A 16942-nucleotide genomic window follows, 5' to 3' on the forward strand; every position below is an offset into this window, starting at 1 on the left:
ATTTACTACCTAGTCAACTTGTGCTTCACCACTACAGACTTGGCTTCATCTTTGATGTGATTTTCTCTCTCTTCACTTCTTTTAACTTCTCTTAGGAGAACTTTATAATGAAAGGAGGTATTTAAAAGGTAGTTTTATTTTTCTTTGGTAATAGTGGTAGAGGGAGTATACTACTTACCTTTTAATTCCTCCGTGCTTTGAAGATTTTCTGGTATTTGAGCTCGATTGGTTCAAATTAAACTTTAGTGGTAATGCACTAATTGAGTAAATCTCTAAATTATTAAACATAAAAGCTCTTAGGATACATTTATTTCCAAGACTGAATGGGAAAATTAGATTACTTTGATGATTTTGTTATACGGATTTTGTTTGACTTCTTCGGTATTATGTGTTTTTCCTAATATATACATTGGTCTATCATTGTGTTTTTGTGTTTTTTTTTTATTGTGCTCGCCCACATATTTAGTTGTAGCTGATATACCAAGTGTAGACGAAGGTTTTTACTAAGTGTAGACGAAGGTTTTTACTTACTTCAATAAGAGTAGGACCACAAAGACCAAATGATGGTTCTCATTTGCTTGATCAAGCAAAATAATGTAAGAAAAAAATCTACTCCTCAAGAGAATGGATTCTATGTCTTCGATGGTATTTGCTCCCATGGTAAGGAAATATTCAACAGTTCATAGTTGTTGCTTATAAGATATTTTTTAGGCAGTGCGTATAGGAGAATGAAGACTGAAAGTATGTGCTCTAGCTTCTGTGTGCACTAGTGTCTTTGCATGTCCAACTATTAAAACCAAGATTACAGGGAGACGTTCTTTGGACTGATTTCAGAAATTATGATGAACTCTATTAATTTACACCAAATGCAATTTTTTATTTTTTCTTTAAAATTTAAAAATTCATGCTAAATAACTAAATTTTTGCACTTTTTCGATTTTCTTTATTCTTAATTATAGATTTATATTCGGCGAAAGAAAAAAACAACTAGTTATACATAATTTAATTTCTTTTGGTAGAAATAAAAAGAGAAATGAAGATACAATAGTATGTAAGCTTTAAGCAAACACTCATCCTATAAAATTTATTTACCAAAATATAATAAACATTTTAATGTATAAATTATCTCAATATCCACAACTTTTATAATCTTTAACTCTACATAAAATTCTTGAAATACTTTTGAAATGACACTTAAAATTGAGCAGCCGTATAATAATATTTATATATTCTTTTAAATTTTTATTAATCTTGGGTACACGTGCAAAGTGCACACTCTAAATTTAGTATATTAGCATCGTACAATATTAAACGCACGAAACCCCTTAGTAAAATGTCATGCTCCTTTTTTTACCCTTTTTAGTTTGATTCGACACTAAACCAAATAGTCATTTAATTATTGATCAAATCTGACCAAACGTCTGTTTGCCTGGAACACTGGCTAGGTTCATCCATCGCATGTATTTCATGCAATAGGGGTAGACTTTTTTATTTTTTTGCTTCCACGTCAATTTGGTTCTTTAGAAAGAAAAAAATACCTTATTTTGGAAACCAGAGCTTTACGCTCCATGTTTATGATTCAAGAATTAAGATTCCATAATGATAGTTCTATGCAAAAAGAAATATTCTTTCATGTTTCGCACATCAGGTTGTGCTCATGTCTAAAGTTAAAACCGTATTCATGTCTCACGTATCTATCATGCTTTGATACCCATGACCATGTTCTAGCTTCTAAATGCATGACGATTTTGATATGGATCGGGGTAAAGGTAATGTAAACGTTTAAAGACTTAAAGTCCTATGTGATCAGCACCTATTCCTTGAAAAATAGGAGAATGGCTAGGGTAAATTTCTTATTTTCACCCTGATGTTATGATACACACGTTCCCACTTATTCGTGCACATGATTCCTTTTATTTCATGCATTCGGCTTATAGCGATATCATAGCAATGATGTTGATAGATGATGATGAAAGTAAGTCAAGATGGGAGTCTGATTTTAGGTAATTCGTGCTTATGATTCTTGTCTTCATGAGCTCTATTTTATGAGGATGGTGTCGGCTTACAGTGTTCAGAGTAAGCTATATTGATCCATGCCCCATTCTTTCATAATATCTAAGTTCCAAAGGTAATGCTTTGTCCATACCTTATTTACATGGCCGAGAGTGAAGCCTACATTTGTACTCCATGCAACTCACACTTATGCCTTATTCCTACTTCAATACTCCATGAACTAGTGTCCAAACGCTATGCTATGCAGCTTCGATGTACTCATGCTCCTATGCCCCATGTCATGTTATCCACGTATTCACGTTCGATGCCATACTAATCACGTTTCCATGTATGCATGTTCTATGTTACGTCCTTCACCCATGTCATGTCTATGCTTTAAACAAAGTGTCTCGTATGAATCGTAACTACGATTCCTTTTCTCTCAATCCTTTATAAGCCTCTCACCATAATAAGCAAGACGAGCCAAGGTATTCGTATCTACGTTTCGGAATAAACAACTTATGATTCGAATTAAGGTATGTTTCAACTGCAAAGGGAGTTCCTTTGAGGTACTTTGTGGTACTTATCTCAGAAGTATTCTACTCGGATTTGGCTTATTCATGTCATGCCTACGCTGGAGCTTTATGATATATGTTAGGATCCTAATCCTGTTTTATGGCTCATGTCTGTCTCATTCACACCGAATTGCGCTTACATTCAAATCGTACTCTTATCTCATGTGTCTATCGTGTTGATATACGAACATCTATGATCAAGTCTCTAAGTGTTCTGAAGATGACAGTGAGGTCAGAGGAGGAAAGATAAGTCATGTATAAAGGAATTCATCCTTGTACGAGCCCAAAGACATCGAGAAAAGTAGCAGAAGGTTAAGTTATTCGGCAGCGGTTGAAAATGACTCAAAGTTGCCAAAAGTCTTATTCGGATGTGCGGTGTAGATATTTGGAATTCAGTCTTGATGTTCTTGAAAGTTTTTCCTATGAAAGGCGTCATGTAATTTGAAAAGAAAGGGAAGCTTAGCCCCGATATGTTGGACAATACAGGATCGTCAAAGGTTAGTTAGATAGCTTATGAGCTTGGATTACCACAAGAGTCCGTTTTTGTACACCCTGTATTACATGTGTCCATGTTGAAAAAATGTGTGAGAATCCATCGTTTATTGTCCCTACATTGGGATTAAATATAACATGTCTTACCAAGAGATTCCTGCGGCTATTCTTGATCCCCAAGTTCGCAAGTTGAGCTCGATTGGTTCAAACTTTAGTGGTAGTAAATTATGAAACATTAAAGCTCTTAGGATGTACTTATTTCCAAGACTGAATGAGAAAATTAGATTACTCTAATGATTTTGTTATACGGATGTTGTTTGACCTCTTCAGCATTATGTTTTTCCTAACATATACATTGGTCTATCATCGTGCTTTTGTGTTTTTTTATGTGCTTGCCCACACATTTAGTTTTAACTGATATACGAGACCAAATGATGGTTATCATTTGCTTGATCAGGCAAAATAATGTAAGAAGAATTCTATTCCTCAAGAGAATGGATTCTATGTCATTCTAATCCTCAAGAGAATGGAATTTATGTCTTCAACGACATTTGTTCTCATAGTAAGGAAATATTCAACAATTCATAGGAGAATGAAGATTGAAAGTGTGTGCTCTATGTGCACTGGACCAACTGATATGAACTCTGTTAATTTGCACCAAATGCAAACAGTAATTCATCTTATTCATTAAGATCGGATGTAACATCACTTTCCAGCAATTTGAGGGTTAAAAATTAAAGACCACCAACGAAACAAGACATTTGTGCGAATGACCCTTGATGTTTATATTGGAGGCCCATTTAATTTGAATTTGTATCCATAAAGCTCATTAAACAGGCAAGCTTCTTATAAAAATATTTCATTTTCAACGATCGAATTCATATGAAGCATACGATTTGTTTGGTAAATGCAAGGTGAGATTCAATGTAAATCTAAAATTTAGAGTTAGCGAGTTTAAAAATAAATTTGATCTTATTATATTTAAAAGTTTTAATGGTCTCTCTTTTTGGCACATGCACATATATTTCGACCCGAAAGTTTGAATTCTATCGATGAACTCATTGAATCAAGATCCGTTGTAATACCGCGTGGTTATGTCGTAGGGAAGATAAAAGAAAAATCTTTATATTGTTTCTTTATTCTCTGTTTATGTGATGAACTTTGATGTGGCAAAAAATGTTAGAAACAAAAATACATCGTGAAATTTACAATTTTTATCAATGTTAAAGTTTATGCTATATATCATCACATTAATGCTGAAATAAATTAAGAACTTCACTTTTACTTGGCACATTTCGCTTCTTGAGAGTTAAACTGCACAAACTTTGTCTAACATTTGAAAATATGTCTTTTCATCATACTAATATGAGAAGAATATGCGTATAGCTTTCGAACATCTAAATTTAAAATTTAAAATTTAAAATATTGAATTAATCTAATTAAAAAATCAACTTTTAAAATAAAGTTAAATTTGTTTAAAAGACCAGAAGGCAAAGACTATGACTACCACAAACCAATATACTATTTTATAAAGGAAAAACACTAAAGGCAAATTTCCAAGTCCATCAAATTAAACCAGTTGCACCCAGCTAAGTAAAAAGCTAGTACAACTATAAATTGCCCAACATCATCAACCTAACAAAAAGAAATGTCTGACAAATATATCTGATAGATAGGAAATTGCTGCAAAAACATAGGTTAGACGCATTTTCAAGTCCATCATATCGTACCAGATGCACACAGCTGAAGTCCAAAGCTCATTAAATTGCACAACATCAACCTAAAACAAAAAAGAAAAGAAAAGAAAGGTTAGAGATATCCTGCAGCATAAATGATACTTAACGGAATACAAATAAGAAAGTTCAGTGCAATTTAAAGACTCCACCCGCAAGTAGAAGAACCACCCCCACCCAAAAAAAAACCTTCTAAATGCCAGATAAGAAAAGGCATCTTGATCGCTGGTTTAAATGAAATAGCAAGATAAAGAAAAATTGCTAAATCAAAGGTACAACAACAATTCAAATGGATGCACTTGGAAGTAGTTTCATATTTAACTTAACGAGGTAAGGGGGAAACCACTGAAATAACACTATTTCTCAAAACAAAAAAATGATAATCGAGCAAACGTCCTACCATTAGTCCTCCAGGGCAGATTTCCAAGCACAGACACCCGATGGCCCAAGAATCTTAAAAGAATTTTTTAGCCTTTTCAAAATAATTTCATTTTCAACTAATTACAGCATATGTATATAAACTATATCTTTGTTGTATATGTATCACTACTGTATATATAATAAAAAATGTATCATACATATTGAAACTGCATCATTGTTGTATAGAATATGTATCATTACTGTATATGTATAGAAAAGGTGTATTACACGTATAGAAACTGTATCATTATTGTATAGAATATGTGTCCCTAAAGTATATGTATAGAAAATATATCATTGTTGTATAATTGTGTATAACAAATGTATAATCAACGTATAATTTCTGTTTAATAAATGTATAATTAATGTATACGTACTAATTATACACATATTATACATGTTTTGGGATATTTCTTGAAGGCTCAATTAACGTATACTTTCTAATTATACACATATTATACATGTTTTGGGATATTTTTTGAAGGCTCAAAATGATTTTTTTTTCATTGATCTTTAGCGACTAGAGTCGCCACAAATAGTCATGTTCTTTTTGTAGCGAATGACGACTTTTCAATCTTAAGTGACGCTTGGCATTACTTTGGGCCGAACGGCCAACTTGGGGTATTAAGCCCAAAATAAGCTTTTTTAGCCTTTTTTTTTTTTTTTTTTTCGGTGGCCACTCATTATCCTTTTCACTTCTTTAGATACTCCTAATACATATACTTTTGTAAGTCTAGAAGTTGCTGAACTATTGCAACACAGTGTTGTTATTCTCTTAATTAAATTGCTTCTATGGAAGTGATTTTTTTTATTTTTTTTTTGTATTTGTATATATTGTTTCTCAAAGTTATCAGGTATTATATTGTAATATTTAGGAATTTTACTAACTTTCTTTTCTACTTCATAGTTTGTCTTTTATTTTTGTTCAAATTCAAGTGTTTATTGCATCCATCCACTGAAATCTTCCTTGCTCCCTTTCTTTATTCTTATAGTAGATGACTTTTTAGATGATGAATTACATAATTAAAGATATTTTTATTGATTGTTACTAGGCTCACAAAAGAACACCTTAAGATTTGTGTACATCGTAATTTCACAATATGATATTATGAGAACTTGTGTTGACATATTACAGATTATTGTAGAAGTCACAGTTTGTGATTTTTGCAACTCTATGAAGTCAGTGTAAGATGATTTATCCATATCAACTGCTCTAATCAGGTTAGTGAATAGCTAAAAATCAATAATCGACAATGATTTCTCTTTTTTTTTTTTTTAATTTTATAATTACTTGTATTTTTCTTTCAGCCGAAATTTTTTGATCGAAAAGCTGGAAAGAAACAAGCGATGTTGCCAACGAATTAAGTAGACGAAATCAGAGGTAGAAGTAGTGTAAAATTTGATTTATGGGTTCAACCTCTAAGGGTCTTACCATTAAATTCATTGTATTTTTAATGTCAGTACTTCGGGGTTCATATCTACTATTTTTTGCAATTTTGTAAATTTCTATATATGTTCCACGTCAAATGTACTTGATTAAGATGAAGCTGGTCATGTGTCTCCGCCTCTGGACCAGATAATAGTCAACTGCTATGTGCCGGAAAAGTCAACAATAAACTAGGTATGCTTATAGATCTCTTTATTCATTAAATCTTAATCAATTCTTCTATGTTTATGTAGAGATCATAAATTTAAAATTGTCCTAAATTTTTTATTTTTTTCTTTGAAATTTAAAAATCCATGTTAAATAACTAAATTTTTGTACTTTTTCGATTTTCTTTATTCTTAATTATAGATTTATATTCGGTCAAAGAAAAAATCAATTAGTTATACATAATTTAATTTTTTTTGGGGAGAAATAAAAAAGAGAAATAGAGATATGTTTGATATTTCCTGACTATACAATAGTATGTAAGCTTTAATCAAACACTCATCCTATAAAATTTCACATTTTAATATATAAATTATCTCAATATCCACAACTTTTATTTTCTTTAACTCTACATAAAATTCTTGAAATACATTTTGAAATGACACTTAAAATTGAGCAGTCACATATACATAGGTTAAGAATAATTATATGTTCTTTTAAATTTTTATTGATATGGTGTACACGTACAAAGTGCACACTCTTAATTTAGTATATTAGTATAGTACAATATTAAAAGCACAAAACCCCTTAGTAAAATGTCATTCCCTTTTTTTACCCTTCGAAATATGATTCCACACTAAACCAAATAGTCATTTAATTATTGGTCAAATCTGACCAAACATCTGTTAGCCTAGAACAGTGACTAGGTTCATACATCGCATGTATTTGCGATACAGGTAATTTTTTATTTTTTTTGCTTCCACATAAGTTTGGTTCTTTAGAAAGAAAAAAAGACCTCATTTTGGAAACCAGAGGGGCAATTCGCAGGAATGCCCTTATTTTGGGGTGGTCTTTAATTTTTGCAAGATAAAGTTAGGCCTCAAACATACTTTTGTCAGGGGAAAAGGACACAAATTGCCACTGGGCCCAAAATAAACCCTGCCCTGGCCCAAGTTTTTCCAAACCCAAAAAGTAGCCCCTAAACAATTCCCATCCGGTAGTCAAAATCTGTAGCAAGCCTTTTTTGGCAACTTTTAGTCGCCACAAAAGATTTAAAAAGTCGTCACTAAAGGCTGGCCGACCCAACAGCCCAAACACTTTTTTTTTTTTTAAAAGTCAGACTTTTTGTGGCGACTAAAAGTCGCCACTAAAAACCTGCTACAGAAAAATCAGGCTTTTTAGTGGCAACTAAAAAAGTCACCACTAAAGGTTAAATATCCCAAAACATATATAATATGTGTATATTTTGTAAAAAATATTCTAAAAACTCTGAGGTGATTTTTGTATATAATATGTATCATTTGTGTATAAAAATATGTATCAGTACCAATCTGTAGTGTATAGAAACTGTATAAAATATGAATCACTAAGGTATGTATCATTTTTGTATATAATATGTATCATTTGTGTATATAATGTATATTATAGAATAGAAAATTGTATCATTTTTGTATATAATATGTATCATTTTTGTATAGAAAGTGTGTATATAATTCCAGCATGTGTATATAAACTGTATCAGTCTTGTATAAAAAGTGTATCATACGTATAAAAAATGTATCATGAAAATCGTATCATTGTGGTATATAATATGTATCACTATTATATATATATATATATATATATATAAAAAATATCATATCATTATTGTATAATATGTGTATAATAAATGTATACAACAATAACAACAACATACCCAGTCAAATCCCACAATGTGGGGTCTGGGGAGGGTAAAGTGTACCCAGACCTTACCCCCACCTTGAGAGGTAGGGAAGCTGTTTTTGAAAGACCCTCGGCCCAAGAGAAAACAAGACAAAAGAGTCAGATAAGGACAATCATATCAGAATAATGAGAAAAATAAGAAATAACAAGAACAAAGAGCCAACAAATATAAGCAGAAATCAAAGGGCAATAAATAATAGAGCAAAACTACGACCACTAGTGCGGGAGAATAAGTGAGACTACCTACTAGTCTTTTATCCTAATTTGAGTCCTCCACAACCTCCTATCTAAGGTCATGTCCTTGGTAAGCTGAAACTGCGTCATGTCCTGTCTAATCAGCTCTCCCCAATACTTTTTTGGCCTACCTCTACCTCTCCTGAGACCGTCCATAGCCAACCTCTCACACCTCTGTACTGGGACATCTGTGTCTCTCCTCTTCACATGCCCAAACCATCTCAGTCTTGCTTCCCGCATCTTGTCCTCCACCGATGCCACTCCCACCTTATCCCGGATGTCTTCATTCCTAATCCTATCTCTCCTAGTGTGCCCACACATCCACCGCAACATTCTCATTTCCGCGACTTTCATCTTCTGCACATGAGAGTTCTTGACTGGCCAACATTCTGCCCGTACAACAAAGTCGGTCTAAACACCACTTTGTCGAATTTGCCCTAAAGTTTTGGTGGCATTTTCTTGTCACACAGCACTCCAGAAGCGAGCCTCTATTTCATCCACCCTGCACCAATACGATGAGTAACATCATCGTCGATATCCCCATTTCCTTGTATAATAGACCCAAGGTACTTGAAACTTTCTTTCTTTTAGACGACCTGGGTACCAAGCCTCACTTCCACATCAGCCTCATTTGGTACGCCACTGAACCTGCACTCTATGTACTCCATCTTGATCCTACTCAGCTTGAATCCTTTAGACTCCAACGTCTGCCTCCAAACCTCTAGCTTAACGTTAACTCCGCTACGAGTCTCGTCAATTAAGACTATGTCATCCGCGAACAACATACACCATGACACCTCACCTTGAATTTGTCGCATCAATCAATCGATTACCAAGGCAAATAGAAACGGACTAAGAGTTGATCCCTGATGCAAACCCATCAGAACTGGGAAGTGCTCTGAGTCTCCTCCTACTGTCCTTACCATGGTCTTGGCTCCCTCATACATATCCTTGATCGCTCTAATGTACGCCACAGGTACACCTTTAGCCTCCAAGCATCTCCATAAAACCTCTCTTGGCACTATGTCGTAAGCCTTATCTAAGTCGATAAATACTATGTGCAAGTCCCTCTTCCAATCCCTATACTGCTCCACCAATCTCCTAACAATATGAATGGCTTCCGTAGTTGCATGAATCTGAACTGGTTCTCTGAAATAGACACGCCTCGCCTCACCCTCATCTCTACCACCCTTTCCCACACTTTCATAGTGTGGCTTAGCAGCTTGATACCTCTATAGTTGTTGCAACTTTGAATGTCGCCCTTCTTCTTGTACAAAGGAATCATTGTACTCCACCTCCATTCTTCAAGCATCTTCGCCGTCTTGAAAATGACATTAAACAACCCAGTCAGCCACTCCAAACCTGCCTTGCCTGCACACTTCAAAATTCCCCAGGAATCTCGTCAGGTCCGGTCGCTCTTCGACTGCGCATCCTACGAACAACACCCTTAACCTAATCAATCCTTATACTCCTACAATACCCAAAATCACGATGCCTCTCAGAGTACTCCAACTCTCCCAACACAATGTCGTTGTCCCCTTCTTCGTTCAAGAGTTTATGGAAGTACGATTGCCATCTCCGTCTAATGAGAGCTTCCTCCACCAGCACTTTGTCATCCTCGTCTTTGATGCACTTCACTTAATTAACGTATAATTTATGTATAATTAGTTCCATAATATGTATATAAACTGTATCATTCTTGTATATAAAGTGTATCATTCTTGTATATAAAGTGTATATATAATTCCGGCATGCGTATATAAACTGTATCATTCTTGTATATACTACTAAATATACACATATTATACATATTTTGGGATATTTCTTACTAAATATACACATATTATACATATTTTGGGATATTTAAGCTTTAGTGGAGACTTTTTTAATTACCACTAAAAAACCTGATTTTTCTGTAGCAGGCCTTTAATGGCGACTTTTTTTAGAAAAAAAAGCCAGCGCTTGGCATTATTTTGGGCCAGTCGGCCATTTTATGGCATTATTTTGGGCTGAGCGGACTCCTGGGGGTATTAGGCTCAAATATTGGCCAAATGTGGCATTACTTTGAGCCATTGGACACACAGTGTCCTTTTCCCTTTTGCAAGTCATCAGGCATAGTTTGCCTGTAAACTCTACCTGCAGGCAAAGTTTTGAATGCAAAACTCTCTCTGCAAGCCAAATTTAGGCCTCAGGCATAGTTGCAAGTCAAAGTTATGCCTCAGGTATAGTTACAAGCCAAAGTTAGGCCTCAGGCATAGTTTTGCAAGCTATGAGGCATAGTTTGCAGGCAAACTCTGCCTTGCGGTTTTTTTTTTTTTTGGGTCTGAGCGGGGGTTCAGCCCGGAACCCATGGATTTTTAGGCAAAGGGCAGAAACTAAAGATTTCAAATTTGAGGGACACAAATTAAAGACCAGATCTTTTGAAGGGCAATCCGCACAAAAAAAATGAAATGAGAGCCCTCCTCATATCCCTTGCTAAGCACGGGTCCAACACATAGATATTCATTAAAAATCATATACAAATTTGAAGGCAACATAAGTAAAGTGAAGGCAAAGCCTTTTGTTTAAACAATCATATTCAAATTTGAACACAGATAGGTGAAGTAACGTTTTTTACTGTAACAATACAACTTAAACACTTTAACTACTTTTAGCCAAGTGTCATTGCACTAACATCGGGAAAACATGACATTTTCATGTCCAAAGAGATAAGTTCATACACCTTTGACTAATTTTGATACGTTCTTCCGGTCTTACGTGGATCAAGATTAGATAAACCATGCATTGTTTCGTACTGAAGTTTAAACAGATAAAAACAACCACATAGTCTATGTACAATTATGCGCATAATTGGATATTTTCATTACAATAAGAGCAAAGACCGCCCAAGGATCAAACATTATAGACATATGAAATACATATCATAGAATGTGCCATTAGATTTTCTCTCCACTCTTAACTGAGATATTGAGTCCAAACAGTGCTGAGGCAACATATCCAACAACCACCATTGGGGGTGTTTCAGTTATATTGACCACTTCACATGTTTTTTTCTTGTGGAGCTCTACAATTCACCAGATAAGATGTGAAGATTAATATTTAACATCAACATGGTAGTTTCACCCCTTGGGATAAAGAAGAGTAGGGCAATTATAGAAACTCAATCCAGTGTTCCTTATCAAAGTCAAAATGATCATTCATATGCCGAAAATGTGAACACAGAGCTAAAATGCTACAAAAATAAAAAGGTGATTTTACTTGATCTGGGTTTTTTGAATTCTCACAGTGTGGGTCGTCTGGCCTTATAATCCAAGAAAGCAATTTGCTTGCACGGTTTTGCTTGGATCATCCGTTAGGTTTTTGGATTTTCCCTTCCTATGTGGAATTGGATTAATAAAACTCAATTCAATCAGATTTTTGGGTTTTCCCTTCCTATACGGAATTGGATTAATAAAACTCAATCCAATTTGGACCAAGCCAATTTTTCCCAAAATTTCCTCTATATATAGGATCAATTTAGATCTTATTTTGAGAACACAAGAGTGAATTTATAGCAGCCATATAGAGAGAAAAACGTGAGAGAAAAAACAGATTTTCGTCCAGAAATTTTCTACTACAGCAGTTCACTTTAAATTGTGTTTCCAATTCGTTAACAGTTTGATCGTGCTGAAATTTGAACTGGGGGTTCTCAACATCTGCTTCTTCGATTTCAACGGTGGATATCGGATTTTGTGGTCTGTAGCTCCATTTTTCGAGTACGAACAGTAGCTCATTTTTGGGGGTGATTTCTCTCCTTTCTTCGCTAGTTTTGGTGCTATCTTTTATGTATTGTTGCTCCGTGCTTGGCTTTGTTGTTGTAGCCATTTGGAGAACATTGTTGTAACTCTTGTTGTTTATAGTGGAGCTTTTGTCGGCCGGAGGTCCCGTGGATGTTTTCTCTTCACCTTGAAGGGGTTTTACCACGTAAATTTGGTGTCTCTTCCATTCGATTTATTTTTGCTTGCTTTGCTATTTTATTGTTGGTATAGCTGCTGCTCGAATTTCCATTTGTGCTAGTGTTTATTGTCTTCTCTTGGTTCAAATAGTGTGGGAAATTTCGACTTGCGTATTTCTTCCGTTGTTACCTCGTCGTGCAATTTGGTTATTGCTTGTTTCTTCCCAACAAAGTGGTATCAGAGCTTGTGGTTGTATTTGGTTGTGTTGATTGTCTATTTGAATGATGGAGGCAAATATGAGCAAGATGGTTTGTTTAAATGGCAGTAATTACCATATTTGGAAAAACAAGATGAAAGATCTTCTATTTGTCAAGAAATTGCATTTACATGTGTTTGCTTCTAAGAAATCCGAGTCTATTGAAGATGAGGATTGGGAATTTGAGCACTTACAGGTTTGTGCCTATATCAGGCAATGGGTTGAAAGTAATGTTCGAAATCATATTGTGAATGAGACAAATGCTAAAAGCTTGTGGGAAAAAGCTCGAGACACTTTATGCTTCAAAAACTGGCAATGATAAGTTGTTCCTACTGAAACAATTGATGAATATTAGATACAAAGAGGGCAGCCCTATTTCTGATCATATCAATGATTTTCAGGGTGTCCTTGATCAGCTGTCTGGAATGGGTGTCAAGTTTGATGAAGAATTACAGGGACTTTGGCTTCTCAATACTTTGTCAGACTCTTGGGAAACCCCTAGAGTTTCTTTGACCAATTCTGCTTCCAGTGATGGTGTAACTATGGAATATGCTAAGAGTGGTGTTTTGAATGAAGAGATGAGAAGAAGATCTCAAGCTTCGTCTTCTTCAGCTTCACACTCCGATGTTTTGGTTACTGAAGACAAGGGGAGAAGTAACTTCAGAGGTCAGAATGACAAAGGCAAAAGTAGAAGCAAGTCAAGATCCTCCAGGTACGAGAATCTTACATGTGACTATTGTCACTTGAAAGGGCATATCAAGAAACATTGCTACAAGTTTAAGAAAGACTAGAAAAGGCAAAAGAAAGAAAGCGATAATAAAAATCGTGTTGTTGTTGTTGCTGAAAATGATCTTCTTGTTGCTTATGGTAAAAATGATATCAATCTTGTTTGTGATGAGTCTACCTGGTTTGTGGATTCAGGTGCCACTTCTCATGTCACGCCAAAGAAGGAATTATTTTCTTCTTATACTTCGGGTAATTTTGAAAATTTACGAATGGGCAATGATAGTGAGGTTGAGGTACTTGGCATTGGCACAATTTGCTTGAAAAATAAGAACGGTTCGAGGTTGGTTCTTAACAATGTCAAGCCTGTTCTATATGTTCGTCTAAATTTAATTTCTGTAGGAAAGCTTGATGATGAAGGTTATGATCAAACCGTTGGTGGTGGCCAGTGGAAGCTAATTAGAGGTTCAATGGTTGTGGCTCAAGGTTATAAGATGTCTGACTTGTACTTATTTCAGGGCTCCATTTGTGGTGACTCAGTAAATTTGGCGGAGAATGATACTTCATCAGAATTATGGTATAGAAGGCTGAGTCATATGAGCGAGAAGGGGATTGATAACTTGGCTAAGAAGAATTTGCTTTCTGGAGTGAAACAAGCAAAGTTCAAGAGATGTGTTCATTGCTTAGCCGGGAAACAGAAAAGAGTTTCTTTTCACAGTCATTCGCCTTCAAGAAAGCTGGAATTGGTACATTCTGATTTATGTTGTCCTTTTAAACTAAGATCTCGTGGTGGTGCACTTTACTTTGTGACTTTTATTGATGATCATTCTCGCAAACTTTGGGTATTTCCTTTGAAGTCCAAGGATCAAGTACTTGATGTGTTCAAGCCTTTTTAGGCCTTGGTTGAGAAATAGACAGGGAAGAAACTAAAATGCATCCGCTCAGACAATGGTGGTGAATACATTGGTCCCTTTGATAATTATTGTAGACAGCAGGGTATTCGGCATCAGAAAACTCCTCCAAAGACTCCTCCAAAGACTCCTCAGTTAAAGGGTTTAGCAGAGAGGATGAACAGAACTCTAGTTGAGAGGGTTAGATGTTTGCTTTCAGATGTTAAGCTGCCAGATTCATTTTGGGCAGAAGCACTTAATACTGCTGCTTATGTTATCAATTTATCTCCTACTGTTGCTTTGGATGGTTATGTCCTTGACAGAGTTTGGTTTGGTAAGGATGTCTCTTATGTTCATCTGAGAGTCTTCGGGAATAAGGCCTTTGTGCATGTTCCTAAGGATGAGAGGTCAAAGCTGGAAGTTAAAACTAGGTAGTGTATCTTCATTGGTTGTGGTCAAGACGAATTTGGCTATCGCTTCTATGATCCAGTTGAGAAGAAACTTGTTAGAAGTCGTGATGTTGTGTTCTTTGAAGACCAGACAATTGAAGATTTTGACAAAGCCGAGAAGATTGATTCTCAGAGCAATAAGAGCTTAGTTGATGTTGACCCAGTTCCTGTGACTATTGCACCTGAAGAAAATCTTCAAAATAATGAAGATCAAGTTGATAATGAAGATAGTGATCATGTTCAGAATGACCAGCATGATGTTGTTGATGCTCCAGTGGAAGATGATGTGGTTGGCCAGCAATCAGTTGCTATTGATGTTCCAGAGAGTTCTCTCAGAAGATCTATTAGAGAGAAAGTACCTTCATCTCGTTATTCTCCCAATGAGTTTGTACTCTTGACTAATGGGGGAGAACCTGAAAGTTTTGATAAGGCCATGGATAGTGAAGAAAAAGAAAGGTGGTTTGATGCTATGCAAGATGAGATTAAATCCTTGCATGATAATCATACATTTGATCTGGTAAAGCTTCCTAAAGACAGAAAATCTTTGAGAAATAGGTGGTTTTTTAGGGTAAAACATGAAGATGGTAACCCAGTTCCACGGTACAAGGCTAGATTGGTTGTCAAGGGCTTCAATCAGAAAAGGGGAGTTGTTTTTGATGAAACCTTTTCTCTAGGTGTGAAGATGTCATTCATTCAGGTTGTCCTAGGCTTGGCTGCGAGTCTAGATTTAGAGTGTTGCTTGATCGCCGGGATGGCAGTTTCCTTCACATAGTTGGGAGGGGGAGAATTGTTAGGTTTTTGGGTTTTCCCTTCCTATGTGGAATTGGATTAATAAAATCCAATCCAATTAGATTTTTGGGTTTTCCCTTCTTATGTGGAATTGGATTAATAAAACACAATCCAATTTGGACCAGGCCAATTTTGCCCAAAATTTCCTCTATATATAGGATCAATTTAGGTCTTATTTTGAGAACACGAGAGTGAATTTATAGCAGCCATATAGAGAGAAAAACGTGAGAGAGAAAGTAGATTTTCGTCCAGAAATTTTCTGCTACAGCAGTCTACTTTAAATTGTGTTTTCCAATTCGTTAACCGATGGATCGTGCTGAAATTTGAACTGGGGGTTCTCAACATCTGCTTCTTCGATTTCAACGGTGGATATCGGATTTTGTGGTCTGTAGCTCCAGTTTTCGAGTACGAACAGTAGCTCATTTTTGGGGGTGATTTCTCTCCTTTCTTCGCTAGTTTTGGTGCTATCTTTTATTTATTGTTGTTCCGTGCTTGGCTTTGTTGTTGTAGCCATTTGGAGAACATTGTTGTAACTCTTGTTGTTTATAGTGGAGCTTTTGTCGGCCGGAGGTCCCGTGGATGTTTTCTCTTCACCTTGAAGGGGTTTTACCATGTAAATTTGGTGTCTCTTCCATTCGATTTATTTTTGCTTGCTTTGCTATTTTATTGTTGGTATAGCTGCTGCCCGAATTTCCATTTGTGCTAGTGTTTATTGTCTTCTCTTGGTTCAAATAGTGTGGGAAGTTTCGACTTGGGTATTTCTTCCGCTGTTACCTCATCGTGCAATTTGGTTATTGCTTGTTTCTTCCCAACATCATCCTTAGGAATGCCTTCACTGAAGAAATAAAAGCAAATGAAAACAGATGAAAATGACAAAAAATAATAACTCCTCCTTTTCACTGAGCTATCCTGGGATTGGGGTGCATTAATTTATTTTATTTATCGCTCTATTTATGTCTTTTTAATGGTAGCTACACATTCAAATCTGGAAGTTAGGTACGTAGTTTTTTCAAAATCGACTTCCATCTAGATCTGCTCGACTTGTTACACATGTTGTTAAATCATAACTAAATTAAAAACACCGGAAAAACAGGTGCACAGGTATATTAAGAATAGAAGCATTTTTTACTTTTAACATGTA

Source organism: Lycium barbarum, chromosome 10 (genome assembly GCF_019175385.1).
Source record: "Lycium barbarum isolate Lr01 chromosome 10, ASM1917538v2, whole genome shotgun sequence".
Taxonomy (NCBI): Eukaryota; Viridiplantae; Streptophyta; class Magnoliopsida; order Solanales; family Solanaceae; genus Lycium; species Lycium barbarum.